The sequence below is a fragment of the Symsagittifera roscoffensis genome, chromosome 10 (assembly GCF_963678635.1).
Source record: "Symsagittifera roscoffensis chromosome 10, txSymRosc1.1, whole genome shotgun sequence".
Taxonomy (NCBI): Eukaryota; Metazoa; Xenacoelomorpha; order Acoela; family Convolutidae; genus Symsagittifera; species Symsagittifera roscoffensis.
Window position 1 is genome coordinate 29,698,269 of NC_087071.1, and position 19,066 is coordinate 29,717,334.

The window sequence follows — 19,066 nt, forward strand, 5'->3', positions numbered from 1 at the left end:
GCTTTTACTAGAAAAAAATCTGATCTTTTCAAACAATTTTTTGGCTAAGTTCTCGTTGCTTTCGCAAAACAAACCAAGGGTTGCCTAAAGTTTGATTAAAATTATTTTTTTAATTTGGTAGAAAACTGCTATTTTTTTGTAGAAAATGTCTCTATTTTCTCATACACTGCCCTATATTTACCAATTTATTTTCGAAGCTCGTCGACACCCCTCCCCTTTTTCTGTTTATGCCCGCCTCTCACACTGCTCTCACCAAAATTTCGCCGCCTCTTAAAGAAGTGCTAGGGGTGAGTGTGGGGGATAAAGTATAAGAGGGCTTGAATCTGTGCGTTAAAAATGGTTGATGACTGTATAGTTTGTATTCTATCTTAATACATGGAGGTCATCAGCAACCGGGAATGTCTAGCTCCGCCATGTACTACTGTCCCCCTCTCGTAATACTTGAAATATTACAATGTTGTCTGACCGACTCTAAGATTTTTCTTAAAGCGCGTTTGGCTCCAACATACATTAATGTCGAGAGAAGAACGCTCTGACAAAATGCCTTTTCCGATCAAAACTTTCCAACAAATGACTGAAAACGCCTGTCAGGACTCACAGCAGACTTGAAAGTTTGGTCTAAATAGGGTGTTCATTGAAAGTTTGCTTGAAGAAGATTGTTTAAGGAGAGCTCGGAAAATCCTTTTGGTTAAAACTTAAAAAATTCAACAAAAATTTCTAGTTAAACAGATCAAGATATTTCAGGATTCTCTAAAATACTGGCAAAAAACCATGATTTCCTCTGGTTAATTCATCCGACGTTCAGCGCCACATTTATTTTAGTTCAGGATTTTGAGTCCTTTTTGAATATACAATTTTCTATGAAAAAGTTTCAAGAGATGAAATAAAACCAACTAATTTTCATTTTATCAGGTATTTTGTAATTTTAAAATTATTTTGTAAAAAATTTAAATTTAAATAATGTAATTTAAAAAAATTACAGCTAGTTTCAATCTATAAAACAAACCAATTTCATTGGCAAAACTTTATGGAAGAAGTGACAAATCGAAACGCAGTTTCAGAGATATAGTTAACAGGCTTATTAGACATCGGACCACTTGGGAATCAATTTGAGACATATCAATGAAAATAAATTAGTTAAATTTTTGTGAAACTGCGGAACCTGTAACGAATGTGGATGCAAAGCAAATTTCGAAAAAAAGGCCTCATAGAGCGTTCAATTCCGAGCTCGAGAGATTGCTGAGAATCCAAAAAGATTGTATTGAAGCTGCAAAACTCTGTTAATGAAGTGTCGATTTTCCTTAGTTAGAGATAGACTATTCGTTCGTATTGATTACCTATCGAGACAATGGATAACTTCGCTTCAATGTATGCCGTATGCTTTAGCTTTATATCCAGGGAGAGTTGTGATTGCGGCAAGCAAAACCAATAAACTTGCCATTACATAGTCGAAACGTTGTGAAATTTTCATCTCCTTTTTGCTTTTTGCCGCTCGCTTCTTTTTCTCTGTGAAAATTTTACATTATGTATGTATTCACTGTAGTGATTCAGCTTTAGTTATGATCTCATTAGTTCTTTTCGCAAAAGCCTTTTAACTGGCTCATTTATTTCAAAAAGCTGCTCACCTTTAGTTCAGTTGTGTTACTAGCCACGGAGACATTCTTAGGACAAATCATGAGTCAAACTTCTGAGCACATTTTCAGCACATTTCCTTTGAACGGCCATCGGCGTTCGACAATTGGTCAACACTTGCGAATATCTCTTAGAAGAGTATTTTCTTGTTTATAATCATTCTCTTTCCTTTAAGTCATGTGTTTTGTCATTTGTTTTTGTAATTGTGTCCATTTCTCAAAAACAATATAATATGTCTTTGGATAGCGTTGACATGGGTTCTACTAAGATATAATGTGGTCCTAATAAAAATTTGTTTTTTACTTCAAAAGAAAAGTTTGTCCACTATAATCTGATTTGGTTATAGTGGTACTTTCTTGTTCATTATGATAATGTCACAGTATTAGTAAGCTGCGTTGGTTTTTCAAGCTTTTAATTCTCTATGCCAACCGGGTAAAAAAAAATTTTGAAATGTGTGAAAGCTGTTTAAACTTGTTATCAGTTAGTTGGCGCAGTTTGAATGTCACTTTTTACTACAGTTTTCATGCGAAGATTTAGATAGTTTCCGGGACAGTTTACGAAAACTTGACAACATCAAGGGGCGAGTTGGAGAGTTTTCAAATTTGTGTGCACAAAAAATATTGATTCATATTTTTCTCATTCATTATTTTTACTCAATTAGTAAATTTTTACAAGTAACACAATCTTTCTACACTTGAGCTTAAATTTAATACTTAGTTTTTTATTTCCTTGTACAAGTAGAAACTAGTGCGGTCGGTTAGCACTTTCTATGAAAAACCTACAAAATTTTTTGTTAGTTTTTGAGTATTTTCGAGTATTTTATCAGTGCTGTGCAATCCGAAAATATAATCGCTCTTTATGAAAAAAGTTTCTGTGAGTTGTGAACTTACTGGAAGGAAACTGTCGTATGGTAAATTTTTAATGTATTGGATGACAGAGAGGTTGTGGTGTGCGATTAGGAAGTGTTTAAACTTGCGTAACATGAAACGATTGAGAATTTGCGATAAGCCAAAAATTTTTAGTTGGATAGCATTAACGAGTTGTTTAATGGCTGTTAAATTTACTTCATTGTCTTCTGATTTGAAGAGTGGCATAATGATTATTCTAGAACTAAATTTAAGGGATTGTGGGGATTAGTGTGTATACGTCAAATTAAAAATCTCTTTGGCTAGGGGTTCTCAGTTTTCTTAGCAATCGTGTGGGAAAAACGGAATGTTAACAAGTAAAACTCGTAAATAGTAGTTGTCTAGGATGGTTGCTTCGGAGGAGACTTGATGTGGAAGAGCGATTGACTAAATAACTGGGTGGATTTGTTATCTTTTCAAAAGTATACGTTGGGGACAGCTGGGAGTGTTGCGAGTAGAAAATGTTGTTGTTTCTGAAGTTTAAGCGGAGTGGGTTAATTGGCGTATTGTGAGTGGTTGAAATTTTTTGTTAAAAATGGATCTTAATTTTTAAGAAAAAGCGATTGGTATAAATTGTACGCGAACAGATGGTCGATGATTTAGGAAAGGGAAAGATTCATTTGGAAAAAGGTATAAAAAGGTGAACTGGATGCGGAAAGCTTACAAAAATCGGTTGCTATTAATTCTAAAGTATCAATTAAAAACAAAAAGCAAAATTTTCAAAAAGAGTGAAAAAATTGATACAGATTCGATAAAGTTTTGTTGACAGTACTAGCGACTGGTTTGAAAAAGATTTCTTTTTTTCAAAAGGTTTTTATTTTTTGACTTTTTTCCTTTTCCAAGTAAACTTGCAGATTCGCTGATTGATTTTGTCAAGACGATTTGATTTGGGTAGATTTTGGTGAAGATTAGTCCGGAATCTTTAGAGCTGTTTCTTGTTCTTGTTAATTTTAGGAATAGGGATTTTTTTGAGTTTTTCTAGACGTAGGCTCAGAAATTCTGGCATATTCTCACTTATGGCTATACTCACTATCTTTTTTTGGGAAAATCAGTGTTATAATTTGTCTAATAATGTTGATTTTTTAAAGGATATTCGAAATAAATGTCAAGATGGAGATGGTATTTTTTTGAGTTGTCAAAGATAAGGAGGGTATTGCCCTATTTTTGAACTGGAGTTCTCTGAGTTATACCTATAGTTGAGTAGGAAAGAGTTTGGATTGCTTAATTGAACTATGGCGGCGAATGAAAAGTTTGAAAGAAAGAAGTGCTGTGATTGGCTGATTTGTTCTGACTGTGTTCAAGCTGAAATAGAAATTGAAAACAAATTTTTTCGACGAATACAAAATGAAAAAATAATGTGATATCTTGAGGTATCTTAGCTTGTGATATCATGGGGTATCATGTCGGCGTGGGAGCTTTTTATCTTTCTCATTGTTCTTTTGATGGGTCATGGAATGCTTACTTTTTCAAGTTTAACTTTTCGGCAAAAAAAACTTTGTTCTTGTAGCTTACGGTTTAATTTTTTTCTGTATGAAAGTTGAATTGAAGTTATTGCGTTGGTTAATTGTGTTATTATAGTTTTTGTTTGTTCTAATGTTATTGAATTGTCCAACAGTTTTTTTATCTGGTTAGTTATCTGGTGATGACTCAACAATATGAAGTCCGGTGAATGAGTATGACTGAGTTAGTTCTGGAAGAGCTCACTCTTTTATATGATAAGTTAAAAGGTTGTTGCTATTTTGTATAGTTTTGAATGTTGATCAATTAGTTAACATGTTGCGTCTGTTGGTTCATCAATTAAAAAAAGCTGTTTTGTTGAGATAGTCCTTTTTCATTTTTTCTGTGTTTTGTGAAGTTTGGAAGAAGAACAAAATTTCCAATTTTAAGATCTGAAGATGATGCAAAACGGAAGTTTTTTATTATTGATTTTTTTGTCTTTGTAATATTTTCTTTTCTACTTTTTGATCCCCTTTTTTTTGGTTTTTGTCTCTATTTAGTGTTCATTCCCTATGAGTAGCGGAAGCTAAATTTATAACTTGTGGATGATGAAACTGATTGTCAACGTGGGTATAAAAGATGTATTGAAACATTTTTAGTCATTTGTTGGTTTACAATGTCCTTGTGTGTTTGTTGATTCGTTTTCTGTAAACATTATTGGTTTAAGTGGTTTTTTGGTGTAAATTCGTCTCGTAAGGCTACGAGCCAAAACTTGTGGTTATTTTGTAATCATAGTGGAAACAACTTTATGTCAGCAAAATTTTTATCATTTTTGTTAATTATACATAGTAGATATTCTTGTAAGGAGCGGTTCTTGCCTTCATCTAGTCCTTTGTTCCATGGGGGATGCGGAATTTTTGATTTGTGTATGATATTATGCAATTGGCATAACGTAATTTATCAATTCAGTGCCATTGTCTGTGACAAGGATATCTGAAAATGCGAATTTTGATATCCAGTGTTCGTAAAAGGTTGTTAGGTGTAAAACTGATTAGGTCTACATAGTGTGAATGCGTCTAATTTTACAATAATATACGAAATTCACTGGAAAAAGTATGATTTTGGGCTTTTTGTGTCAAATGATATTCGGTGATAGAAATAAACTGTTCAAAAATTTGTCTAGGCTCAGATGCGCGAACATTTGTTCAATGGACGTGAGGTAATCGCTGCAAAGTACTTTTATCCAAATGGATGCATTTGAAGAACTTAAATATTGGATAAAGTAATCATAATTTTTCTCTGAACCAATTTATCCTTTTATGTTTGATGTGGCCGTAGAATACAAACATGTTAAAACTAAACTTGGTGGTAGACAGGGTACTTTTATATCATTGTAAGTATAATCTATGACAACTGTGTTTTAATTTCGTGTTTCAAGAGATGAAAGAAAACCAATTAGTTTTTATTTTATCAGGTTTTTTGGTTATATAAATAATGTAATTTAAAAAAATTACAGCTAGTTTCAATCTATAAAACAAACCAATTTCATTGGCAAAACTTTATGGAAGAAGTGACAAATCGAAACGCAGTTTCAGAGATATAGTTAACAGGCTTATTAGACATCGGACCACTTGGGAATCAATTTGAGACATATCAATGAAAATAAATTAGTTAAATTTTTGTGAAACTGCGGAACCTGTAACGAATGTGGATGCAAAGCAAATTTCGAAAAAAAGGCCTCATAGAGCGTTCAATTCCGAGCTCGAGAGATTGCTGAGAATCCAAAAAGATTGTATTGAAGCTGCAAAACTCTGTTAATGAAGTGTCGATTTTCCTCAGTTAGAGATAGACTATTCGTTCGTATTGATTACCTATCGAGACAATGGATAACTTCGCTTCAATGTATGCCGTATGCTTTAGCTTTATATCCAGGGAGAGTTGTGATTGCGGCAAGCAAAACCAATAAACTTGCCATTACATAGTCGAAACGTTGTGAAATTTTCATCTCCTTTTTGCTTTTTGCCGCTCGCTTCTTTTTCTCTGTGAAAATTTTACATTATGTATGTATTCACTGTAGTGATTCAGCTTTAGTTATGATCTCATTAGTTCTTTTCGCAAAAGCCTTTTAACTGGCTCATTTATTACAAAAAGCTGCTCACCTTTAGTTCAGTTGTTTTACTAGCCACGGAGACATTCTGAGGACAAATCATGAGTCAAAGTTCTGAGCACATTTTCAGCACATTTCCTTTGAACGGCCATCGGCGTTCGACAATTGGTCAACACTTGTGAATATCTCTTAGAAGAGTTTTTTCTTGTTTATAATCATTCTCTTTCTTTTAAGTCATGTGTTTTGTCATTTGTTTTTGTAATTGTGTCCATTTCTCAAAAACAATATTGAATGTTGATCAATTAGTTAACATGTTGCGTCTGTTGGTTCATCAATTAAAAAAAGCTGTTTTGTTGAGATAGTCCTTTTTCATTTTTTCTGTGTTTTGTGAAGTTTGGAAGAAGAACAAAATTTACAATTTTAAGATCTGAAGATGATGCAAAACGGGAGTTTTTTGTTATTGATTTTTTTGTCTTTGTAATATTTTCTTTTCTACTTTTTGAACCACTTTTTTTTGGTTTTTGTCTCTATTTAGTGCTCATTCCCTATGAGTAGCGGAAGCTTAATTTATAACTTGTGGATGATGAAACTGATTGTCAACGTGGGTATAAAAGATGTATTGAAACATTTTTAGTCATTTGTTGGTTTACAATGTCCTTGTGTGTTTGTTGATTCGTTTTCTGTAAACATTATTGGTTTAAGTGGTTTTTTGGTGTAAATTCGTCTCGTAAGGCTACGAGCCAAAACTTGTGGTTATTTGGTAATCATAGTGGAAAAAACTTTATGTCAGCGTAATTTTAATCATTTTGTTAATTATACATAGTAGATATTCTTGTAAGGAGCGGTTCTTGCCTTCATCTAGTCCATTGTTCCATGGGGCATGCGGAACTTTTGATTTGTGTATGATATTATGCAATTGGCATAACGTAATTTATCAATTCAGTGCCATTGTCTGTGACAAGGATATCTGAAAATGCGAATTTTGATATCCAGTGTTCGTAAAAGGTTGTTAGGTGTAAAACTGATTAGGTCTACATGGTGTGAATGCGTCTAATTTTACAATAATGTACGAATTTCACGGGAAAAAGGATGATTTTGGGCTTTTTGTGTCAAATGATATTCGGTGATAGAAATAAACTGTTCAACAATTTGTCTAGGCTCAGATGCGCAAAAATTTTGTTCAATGGACGTGAGGTAATCGCTGCAATGTACTTTTATCCAAATGGATGCATTTGGATAACTTAAATATTGGATAAAGTAATCATAATTTTTCTCTGAACCAATTTATCCTTTTATGTTTGATGTGGCTGTAGAATACAAACATGTTAATACTTAACTTGGTGGTAGACAGGGTACTTTTGTATCATCGTAAGTATTTTCTATGACAACTTTGTTTTAATTTCGTGTTATTATATTTTCAAAAAATTGAAGCCGTTTTGTTCCCTATAATAGTGAAATCTGCTTTTGCAGGTTTGTTTGCCAAATGTTGGTTGTTTAAATCTGATAAATATGTCATGACCTTATTTTTAAATATTGATTGATCAATTTAGTTTCAATTCAACCTTTGAACCAAAAGAAGATGAAATTTGAATCATTACATTTGGAATTATCATTGATAACTTCGATGATGACTTGATGGATTTGGTAGAGGCCTACCCTGGACAGGAAGAAGACCATCTCTATCGATGGTCAATGGAACGGGACTACTCACAGAAGGATCCAGAGGTAGTCATGATATTGGCTGCCTTGACGAAGATCTTAGGGCATGACAAACGCGTGTACCAACCCATGGAAGTCTTGTTGATGGCAGCATGAGGCAAACATGGATTGCTGGATCGCCCGAGCGTGCTCTTAGAGATGTCGAGTATTGGTTTAAACGCCCAGGAAGTGACTTGGTGCACAATCCTCAGGTGGGAGCGCAAAAATATATCAGAACCTGGTTGTCTGACAACCCCGGATACGACCGATACCCAGGGAGAACCGGTAGTTTAAAAAACTATGAAACAGCTGGTTGAAGCCGCTGCTCGTATCGTGGCCAAACAAACACGCTAGGTTCCGGGGTGACTGAACCCTATGAAACGATTGATGACACGGTCAGAGTGCAACTCTCTGCAATATAACGATATCATCCGAGGCCAGAATTGCGTCAAATGCTGGATCAGAGCATAGTTTCAGTCGGCAAGTAGGTTAAATGCCCTTGAAAAAGATCTCATGAGTGTTGTTTGCGCTTTAGATCAATCAGATTACAAACAAATTCACAAAAAAAACCTGATACGGTTCCTCGGTCTTGTTTCAAGGATTCAGAATGGAGCCCAGTAGTGAGTGCGCATTAGGCATTCTTGACAACTCACATCTGATATTGGGAGATAGCCTGGTGAGGTTGTTGCAGAATCTGAGGAGTCACAGCTAGCAACAGTCATGAGATTTGGAAACGCTACAGTAGCTCAACTATGCAGAATGCTCGACCTGGTGAATATAGGGACAATAATGCGTAATGATTCTAAGGGGCACTTTTTCCTCATGAGCACGAGGAATTGGTCAGTTCCGAGTACTGAAATTTCTGCCAAATCGCAGTCAATCAGCAGACCAACATTTTTTCCAGCTCAGTTTCGTGTCCAAGACTACAGAAACTCAAGCGGGTCGATGAGAAAAAGTGTTGATCTGCTTGATGACTGCGATTTAGCAGAAATTCCAGAAAAAAACCGGGAACAAGTGCTCATGAATACAAGGACGCAAACACCTTCTGCACAAAGGTAGATTGAGAATACAATGAGATGGTAGAGCTTAACACGTAACACGATCGACTGCCGAAATGGATCTGGAAACCAAAGAGCCATGGATCAGTCCAGGCTCACCATTGATGGCACTCACTTCGACAGCACAAAAGGACAGGCCGGCATAAATGTTTTCAAGAACGACTGAGTCAGTTGGAAGCAGAATTGTCCGATACAGTAATATTGAACACCGAAGTATTGACCAATGGGCGTACCATTTTTTTTACTTCATACCTCCTAGTTTGGAAGCGCGTCTGGGATCAGTCTTGGCGACGCTACAGAAAATACACAGTTCAAATGATCAGGAACTAGGAGAACAAAACGTCCGAGACGTAGAATGGGTACAGTGAATCTTACAGAAACTCCTTGAACTTTCAAAACGAAGACGCCAATGAAGGGACCAGAACAACGCCGGGATCAGGTTCTTCTACTTGGCACATCTACAAACAATATCTGACAAATTTGAAACTTGAAACGGTCAGCTTTGCGTCGGACACTGCGCGAATTCCGGACGCTGCGAACTTATCCGTCAGAAGTTTCTACTCGATTGAAGGGGTTAGATTGGCTGATTGCAGCCGAAATAAATTTCAGCTCGATATTCGCTCAAAAGTTGGTCGAACTCAAGGGACTGCCCTCGATCAACACAATGGGTCCGGTCAGTGCCCGAATGCTGCAAGACGTAAGGGTAAGCCACAAGGAACAAAGAAGAGATGGAATTTGAGGAAGATTGTTAAAGAAGAGCCCCACACGGACATCATGTGAAGATGCTCAAGAAAGTTAGAGAATCGCCTGCTCAGCTAAACGAAAATAGAGCGTGAACAAAATTAGTAAAGCAGGAAGGTGATGAGCGTAACGAAGTCTTTGAGTTCAAGATTGATGAGTCCATCTTCTCGGCCTAAATTAAAGCAGAAATGAGGAGGCGAAGATAATGCTGATTCGGACTACTCAGAGAGCCAAGTACGGCTGAAGGTGCTGTGTGACCAACCATTAAGTTTATCTTAGAAGGTATGGGCGAAATAATCGATTTAGTGAAGGAGCGAGGCTTTCAGAAGAACTTCAAGTGCAGTTAGGCCGCTCAGTGCAGAACTTCCAATGACACGATTGAGCTGCTCTCTGAAAGAAATTACGTGTATCTATACCTGCATGCACAAACCAGAGAATCGGACCAGAGAAAATTTAAGCCCCTCAGTGCATAATTGCCAACGCCATAAGGAGATTTAGAAAATATCCACTGCACGTCATGGTCCAATTTCAGCAGACAATTAAAGTTAAAACCAGAAATACACAAAAATCATGAGACAATCAAATAAATTTCAAAAGACGCACGGTTCCTTGAGAACAGGGTCAAGGAAGAAACGATCATATGGCAGAAGGTCAAAGAGGCTGAAGCTCACCTGGAGGTTCTAGTTTTTGGGAAAAAAATCAGAGGCGAACAAGTGGTTGCAGTTAACTGATCCAGTTCCGGCATTTGCGATGGACGCTTCCGAACAAGATCCAGCGATGATTGCCAAGATTCATACTTTCATCTCGAAGGAGTAGCGCCCAGCGAAAAAAAGTGATAAATCTACTGAATTTGTGACAAGAGTGAACAGAACGAATCTGGAAACATTCTGGACCGATATCGTACGGGGAGAAGAAAGCCATGCGAGAAAAGATAAAATGTTAGAACGATTAGGAGCAGAATCCACCGTTCTTCCTGGCAAAAGTATAATCAGGACTTTCTCGCTAATTCAAGAATTCGTCAAAGCAGTCACTGAAAGGTCGGCTGTAGTGATCGAGCCATTGTTCGTGACAATTCTGCAGAGACCTTCCAGAAGTGACCTGCCGTGTTTTTAACAGAGGGGAGTGCAGAATCTCCAACTGGACGGTATGCTGACACTGATTGCCATGACCTACGGCATATTGGGAAAAGTCGTCGCCCTAACACGATATCCAAAGCAGATGCGAGAGAACTTGAAGAAGTTTGATGTGCAAAGAGCGACAGCCTCTTGGACGAAGATGAGTGATCTGAGACATACACTAAATGAATTTGAAGATGTGCGGCGCAACGTGAGAAGAAGGCCACTAAGGAGAGACAGTGCTTTTTTGACTGCTATATGCGGTCGGTGGTGACGTTTGCGTTTCCTGATCCGAAAGTAGGAACGTACAGGAGCTCGGTGCTGCACCTGAACCCCATCTCAGCAATCGATGAACCACAGTCAATTGGTGTCCACTCAGTTCCCTGCGTGAAGCTAGGAGCAAGGATTTGCTATTCAGAAGAGTTGTAAAAGAATGGTTGAAGTGGAAAAGGGAAAAGAGGACACATCGAAGTACATCCAAAGTTTTGGAATCTCAGACTCACGGCAAAACGAATAAAGAATTAACAAGAATCCCTTGACTGTTGACAGCGTACCAGAGTGTGAGGAAGGAGGAAGTAAACAAGGTACTTTAATGATTTCAAGAAATTGCCTGAAGAGATACCAGAATGTCTTCTCATGAGAAGATCATTGCTCGGAGCAGACTCCGCAGTAATGCGACTATCTTCAGAGCACATGAAACCAACGAAAGAAAATTGGTAGATTCTCGATGGATCCGTGTTTTATGGCAAGGAATGCTGCCGCGTAGCAAAATACACAGTTAGCTTTTTTAGAGGAAATAACGAGGAGGAGGATGAGCAACGCCGTCACTCCCCATTTCGGACGATTCCAGGAATAGTGAGCTAAGTTGAGCAACGCACCATCTATTGTGTTGGAAACTAGTTAGTCTCCAAGAAACAGGAAAGTTGTTGACTAGAGATGTTCTATGGCCTTTAGGCACTAAAAATTTGTTGTAATGCACAAAGAGCTAGAAGAAAACCCGATCAGCAAACTGATGTTGCCAAATTTCCCTACCGACAAGATTGATGTTGATCAACCAGGGCCTTCAGAATCAAAACTAAATTTCGCCACACAGCAACAAAAAATATTGACTGAATCACCTTGCAAAAGGAAAACAGTGTATACAGCTCGAGTGCCTTCCTCAGAACCCAACCTGAAAAGGAGTGAGAAGTCCAATATCGCGATCATGAGAAATGGACTTTCTGTGGATTGAACTGAGTAGCTTTCATGGAGAAGGTTTGTTCGGTAGTACAGCGATGCTACACCCAACCAGTATTGAAAAAAGGACCCAAAAGACCACTGATGCAGTAAAATCTTGCGAAATTGGACGAATGCGAAGGAAGGTTGAGCCAACTACTCATTGATTCTGCTACAGATGAGAATGAAACAAATTTCTCCATCAAACCGACGCATCAAGAGAATAAGAATGAATTAGTATAACTGTCCAGTACGTGGAAAGGACAATGCTCTCAATTGAGAAGATGCATGACCTGAAGATGAAGTTATTCAGCAAAGTTATGGGAAGAAATTCTGGAAAAAACGAAAGCACGTCCTGGATATCCCATTAGGACTGCGACTGCCAAACTAGCGAAGCAAAAGCGAGTGGGGAATGCTGACCACTTGGACAAGGCGATGACAGATCTCAAGGTACCTCAAAGATGACGGTCATAACGATATCTTAATGGTCGGACTAAAACTGTCAGACACAAAACGAAGCAATGGAAATCTGAGTCAGTGTGGCCAAAGTAACCTCTAGAGCTCATGCCTTCAAAGATGAACTACGGAAAGAGAAGTGTCCTAAGACAACTAACTCGATTGATATAATCAATTGGCAGTAACGGCAAAAATCACAATATACGAGTCAGCTGATTGTTACTTTCAGATGATGAAATTCAAAAACTCAGCGAGAGGACAACTCATAGCTGTTGAGAACAAAAGTGCCATGGTGTTCTATCTGGACAGCATCATCAAGGACACGACGATGAAACAAGAAGCTTTTGAGGCACTGGATTCAGGGGAAATAAGGGATCAGCTCCTTAGTTTGCCTTGGAGAGCACTATTCTCATGTCGCTTCCAGAAATGAATGAGGACAACTTCGAGAATTCGTGCTCTAATAGCTCTGTCGTATGTTAGGGCTGAATTGTAGCTCAGATACAACTGTACAACTGGCGCTTGGCGGGGTTGACCAGCGAAGAGCATGATTCAGAAAAAAAAGAGATCAAAGGAAAGCACCTGCGATAACCAGCTGCGTGAAGGTATTGAACGGAGGCAGCGAGCCAAAGCAAACGCTACTATTACAAGACTCGGCGACATACACCAGAGTAAACCAATGAGATTGAACTTGAAAGAACCAGTGGAATTGAGTTTCTATGGTTCTTTGTGTCCAGAATATCAACGATAAGAAGCATTGCAAGTCAACAAGTCAAGCTAGGTCTTAAAAGGGAAGAAATTGTGACTGCACCTTCCATACAAAAACTGACCGCAGAGTTGAATTTGGTTTGCGATTCTCAAATGAACTACTGAGAAAAATTTAATGATTCTTTGAGAATTGAAGAAGCCATGATGGTGCCCAAGTCCCGTCACTGACACGATTTTGCGAGAGGCGAAACCTGTTTTTATGAAAAGTGATGGACACTCGAAAACAAGTATAAGCAATTGATGATATTGTTCCGAAACCTAGTGATGAGAACGAAGATGAAAACAGAGTTAATTGCAGATTGTCATGGAGGAACTGAGGTGAATCTAGTGACAGCGCTAGAATTGAACAAAACGTTCGGTTCTCTAGATTCACTATTGAATCTGGAACAAAAATTCAGGGTGATCAAAACATTCAAAATATAATTGTTCGCGGGAGTAATAGAAAGCGATCAAAAGTAAATTGTGAGATGGAGAGAAGCATTCGAAGCGGAAATTAATTTCAGGCAAAGTGAAGCGTAAAATAGACCTTCTGCTGTTCGACACCTAGTGGGTGCATGTGGCTCCTTTGTGCAAAAAACGATACCCAGTACACTTCGTAGCAGTAGATGTGAAGAGGACCATTGTAGATCAAAGTTTCTCCGTGCCAAGTATATAAGACTTCCGAGAATTTCAGAGATTTCTTAGGGGTTGCTCTGTTAGTTATTTGCCTCTGTTCCTGAGGGAGCTTAAGATGATCTGGAGCCGACACTTGAAAAAAATGGGATATGCTAGTGGGATCTTCGGCATTTGTGACAGACAGAATCAGAATGTTTCAATTGCCACAGACTATGATGCAGTAGACGAAGGTGATAAAATCCACCGGACGAGGATGAATGTGGAACAGCTGCTGGAAAAGTGGGGGAAACAAAGCTGGAGGAGCATGATGATAACGCATTGTGACTTCTTATGCCACTTTTTATAATAAAAATGATGGTGGTACTCTGCATGTAGTAACCTAGTTTTGATCAAAGACTCTGGAGAGCTGCTCTCCATGGTTTAATTGAGAGCAATAAGATGGGTGAAAGCTCATGTCAAAGAGAACAATAAACGAAAAGTATCGATCGAAGGAGAGTTGCGAGAATTTAATTGTCTGAATGCATTGACTACCGCAGTGAAAAAAAACTTGAGGACAATCAATTGTGACGGCAGAGTGAACGAGGATATACTGACGGAAGACTTAGAAATATATATGACGTTGTGCCTCACACAGCTTCCGCTGGAATAGAGAAATTACGGTTGGTCCTGTACCTTATTGCAAACAGAGGGTAGAAGAGCTCAGGTGTTGAAGACTACCTCCAATAGCGTCAGGATGGCCACCGACGTGCTGTAAGACACTGAAACTGACAGTTTTGATAACTACCGAATACCAAGAAGTAAAACAAAAGACTTTAACAAGAACTTGAAGTGTTAGAAATTCTAAACGGCAAAGAGAAGAGAAAAAGTGAGAAAACTCAAGTATCCAACCAAGCTGACCTAGTTAAAAAAGAACTGTAGTTATTTTGAGAGTACAATTGCTGCAATTATTAATTTGCGTGTACTTTTGTTTGTGTTTTCAAAACCACCTACTTTTTATTTCGAAAGGCTTGAGTGGAGTGTTTATTTAGAATTTTCCAGCCTGCGTGATTGTTTTTAGTCAGCTAAGAGAAATGTTTGTTTTGTGGTGATATGAAGGAACTTGAGCAGTCTCTCGAAACTATTTCACTATTTCCTCTAAATACAGAGTTTTTCGGTTTTAGTTTTCAGGACCAATAGTGTTTAAAACTTAAATAAGGATAGGATCTTGTACGATAAATAAAGTTTGTTGGTTGCCAGGACCGTCCTGCTTCCCAGCAGTTTTTGAGTATAAGAGAAAAAATTTTATTTTGAGAAAACGACAATTGAAGTCAGAAAAGAAATTTTGTCTCAGGGTATATCCTCATAGGGAATTTTAACAGGAATGTCAGGAGACTGTAGCGACAATGCATGATGTCTTTTATAGCACGTAGTGAATTGACTTGTTGGGATAAAAAAAGTTTTTGATGTGGTTTTGCAAGATTTTTTCTCATGACACTGTACCAATTAGAGGCGATACTTCACGTTTAATGGAGACATTGATCGCGATGTCCCGGGAGTGGGTGCCATTACAACCAAGAGGGCCGTTGATTTTTTGTTCACGAGAAGACAGTCGCAAGATACGTTGAAAAAAAAACAATTTACAACGTTAGTCATGCTCAGAACCGAAAAAGTATGGTACTTTCAAGAATACGGAAATAAAGCTAAAATTTCGATAACAGCGTGCATGACACGTAAAGCTTTTGTTTCTGCGAAATCCGAGAATGCGCCAAAAATCAGAACTACGATTTTCGCTGTGAAAAAACGACAACAGATTTTGAAAAACAATCACAAGAACTCAAAACAAGATCGAGAGGATTTTTTGACGAATGAAACTCTTCGAATTGCAACGGTTGTACAGTTACATTCTTTGCTGAAAAAATTTCACAAATTGGGAAGCCTAAGGATACGATTTACTACCCTTTCTGGTAGTAAAGAAGGATCTTCTTCGACGAAGACCTAGAAATTGGAAGAATCTCTCGCTAGATTGCAAATTTTTCGTTTACCAACTTTAAGCTACCTGGAAGGCCCTGAGCTTAACTTAAAAGCATTAAAATTCATTTTGAGATCATGAGAAGCTAGGAGTGGAGCAAAAAGCTCACTCTGTCTCTGATGGATAGCATGGTTTTCTCTATTGTACAAAAAGAATCAGAACATAGTGATTTAATCTAACGAGAATCACATTGAATTGACTATGGTAGAGACGATTTAAAGCACTAAAGCTCTATTTAGACGCTATTCAATCGTTTTAGGACCAGGCTTTATTTTCCGTCAGTAAGTACTTCCGAGCAAATGTTACAAACCTACTATAAGCACAAAGTTTCACCAAGATTACATTTAAAGCGTTAAAACAAACCACACTCGACGCAGCAGCCCAAAAAATTATTTTTAGACTTAAAAATTGAAACAAAATCGGTTTACAAAAAAGACTTGACAATTGTTTGTTTTCGAAAAACTGAGCAGCAATAGAAAGTTTTGTTCAATGAAATCTGCAGATAACAAAACGAAACAATAAAGCACCTAGCTGTAAGTGCAGAAAACAGAATTGCGAACAAGCAACACAATCAAGAAAACGCACCACATCCCTCAAGTTTTCGCAAACTAGATCTTCATTTTAGAAAATTAGTAGACAAACTAGAAGAGACAGAAGTTTCAAAGAAATTAGAAGAATCAGAAAATATATTCAAAGAAGAAAAACAGATGTCAATGATATAAACTACTTTGAATGTACTAGCCAAAAAATCCCACATATACTTAATTTATACGACAAAAACCCAAATTTAAGATCCACAAACCACAAGAAAAATATCAGCTTTCAACCCTCAGATCTCGACGCCGGTGAAGATCAATTTTACAAAATTATGGAAAAATCAAACGGAAACAACAAACAACAAAAAACAACTGAGAACGGCAAACTTCTCAATAAATTCCTAACAGAGATATTTATCTATAAATTTAGAAAATAATGTTAGAAGAGTTACGTTTTTTGCTAATATTATATCAACAATTAACAAATTAAAGAGTAAATAACAAATCAAAAATTAATATACACGAAAACATAATTCTTTATTGACATTTTTTCAAAGACGTCATAAGCAACTGCCGTTCTTTCACTTATCTACGACAGTTACATCAAGGACAGAAATTATTTGAAACCTGTTACTGGATACATTTAAAACTTTTCAAAATCTCACTTGCATCAAACCGCCAATAGACAAAATCCGCAAAAATTACAATTGTTCTGACCTTGAGTTTCACTTCACATATCTTTTTGCGTAACAAACTCCACAAAAACTCAAATGATAAAATCCTGATGAAATCGATCTGCATCTAATTGACAAATCAATATATAAAATCACTCTTCCTACAGGTTTCTTAGATTAGTGTAATCAACTATCACTCTACATCCACTTCACGAAAAGTATTTAGAGTAGATAAAATTTTAAAACTATACAAAAATTACCACTACTTTATATAAGATGAAAAGTTATCTAATAGAACATCACTAAAAACCCGAAGTTGAATATACATTACTTCACAAAAAACATCATATTCTAAAATCACATTCGTAATCTCAAAGTACACATCAGATAAACAAACATCCTCAACTATAATTAATTTTCAGCAATCAAAATCAATCGGAACGAATTTGAAAACTCTAGCAAACACAAATTTAAATTATTCCATTTTAAATGCAGCATCAAAAATTGAAGTAGACAAAATTTAAGAAGAAACTACAGCTTCCACTAAAACCAGATTCGTTTCTGAAAAACCAAAGCGCTTGTAAATTACCTAAGCAAATACACGATAAATTGAAAAGACTCTTAAATATTCTTGAACAAAACAAAATCATTTCACCAGTAAACAAGGATCAACAGCCAAAAAGTATTGCCTCCATTAATCCACAAGCAAAATGAGAATCACTAAGGATGATACTCGACCCAAGATGTCCAAGTTCACTCACTGAGGAATCAAGAAAACAATTGACCAATTGAACTAATCAATAGACAATACTATATCACTGCCGACAAGAATTCTGTATGAAATCAAACGCCCTAGATGAACACTGACGACGATTAACACAAGTTATCATAGGAAGTCCAAATATTAATAGAACAGGTTATTTTGTGGAATGTAAATAGGACCAGCTGCTTTTTCAGCATTCATGAGCAAAATATTTTGAACTTAAGTTCTAGTCAAAAATAATGTGCATACCTTATATATTTATAGAATATGTTTGCAATCATTCACAAACAAAAACTGATTCACAAAAAAAAATAGCAAAATCTACCAAATGAAAAAAAAACTTGAAAGCAGCCCCAAATGAATCACATTTTTTTCAAACACGAGTTAAATTTTCAGGAAATTGTACCTGAGGAAAAACTATACCATCATTAAATAATATATATTTAAAATGCAACTGTATCTCAAATCAATTTACAACATTTAAAGAAACCTATCAGCGAACAAATTGCAAACAAAACTCACAATCGAACTCAACATTTTATGCTATTGAAACCTCTATATTTAAACTTCAATATTTCATTTTTCTCACCTGATTTTTCTGAGAAACACAAAAAAAAACATTGACCATTTTCAAAAAAAATTGAGAAAAAAATCTGGAGACCTCTCGGATAAACGAAATTCTGATTGCTCATCTCGAAGCAATCTGACTCAAATTTTATAGACTTTCTCTACATTCTCTCTAAAAATTCAATAATTTTTCTCAGACTTTTCATTTTCCTTTTCAAGAAACCTTTAGACTTCTTAGTAAAAAAATGTCCTATCTTTTTGTATACAGTTTTCAGTTTTGTTGAACCTTTTTATTACTAATTCTGTCCTTTTCCAAAATTCTTAACCACTTCCTCAGGCAAAAACTAACACTTACAAATTTCAACTTTTTTTAATAATAAGATATCTTTTCGAATAAAAGAAGTATTTTTTTCTTTTTTTATATAAACCTCTCTAATACTGATAGTTTTCCTGAAACTAAGGATACCAATGTCTAAGAAGAGCGCTAGTTGTACTCTTGAGAGCAATCATCATCACATTATATTTTTTCATTTGACTAGGAATACCACCAAGAAATATCTCCTTCTGAAATACTTTCAACATCATACTTCGTGATCTTAATCAAACATGTTCCGAAAAAGTCCTTTATTTTCAAACCAGATCGAACTGGATAAATATTTCTATTCTTTTGAAACCAAAAACAAGTTCTAATTAAAACCAATTGTAATTTTAAAAAGCACCAGATTTTCACTAATCAAATATAACCTATTTCAAAGAAATGGAAACAATCAAAAA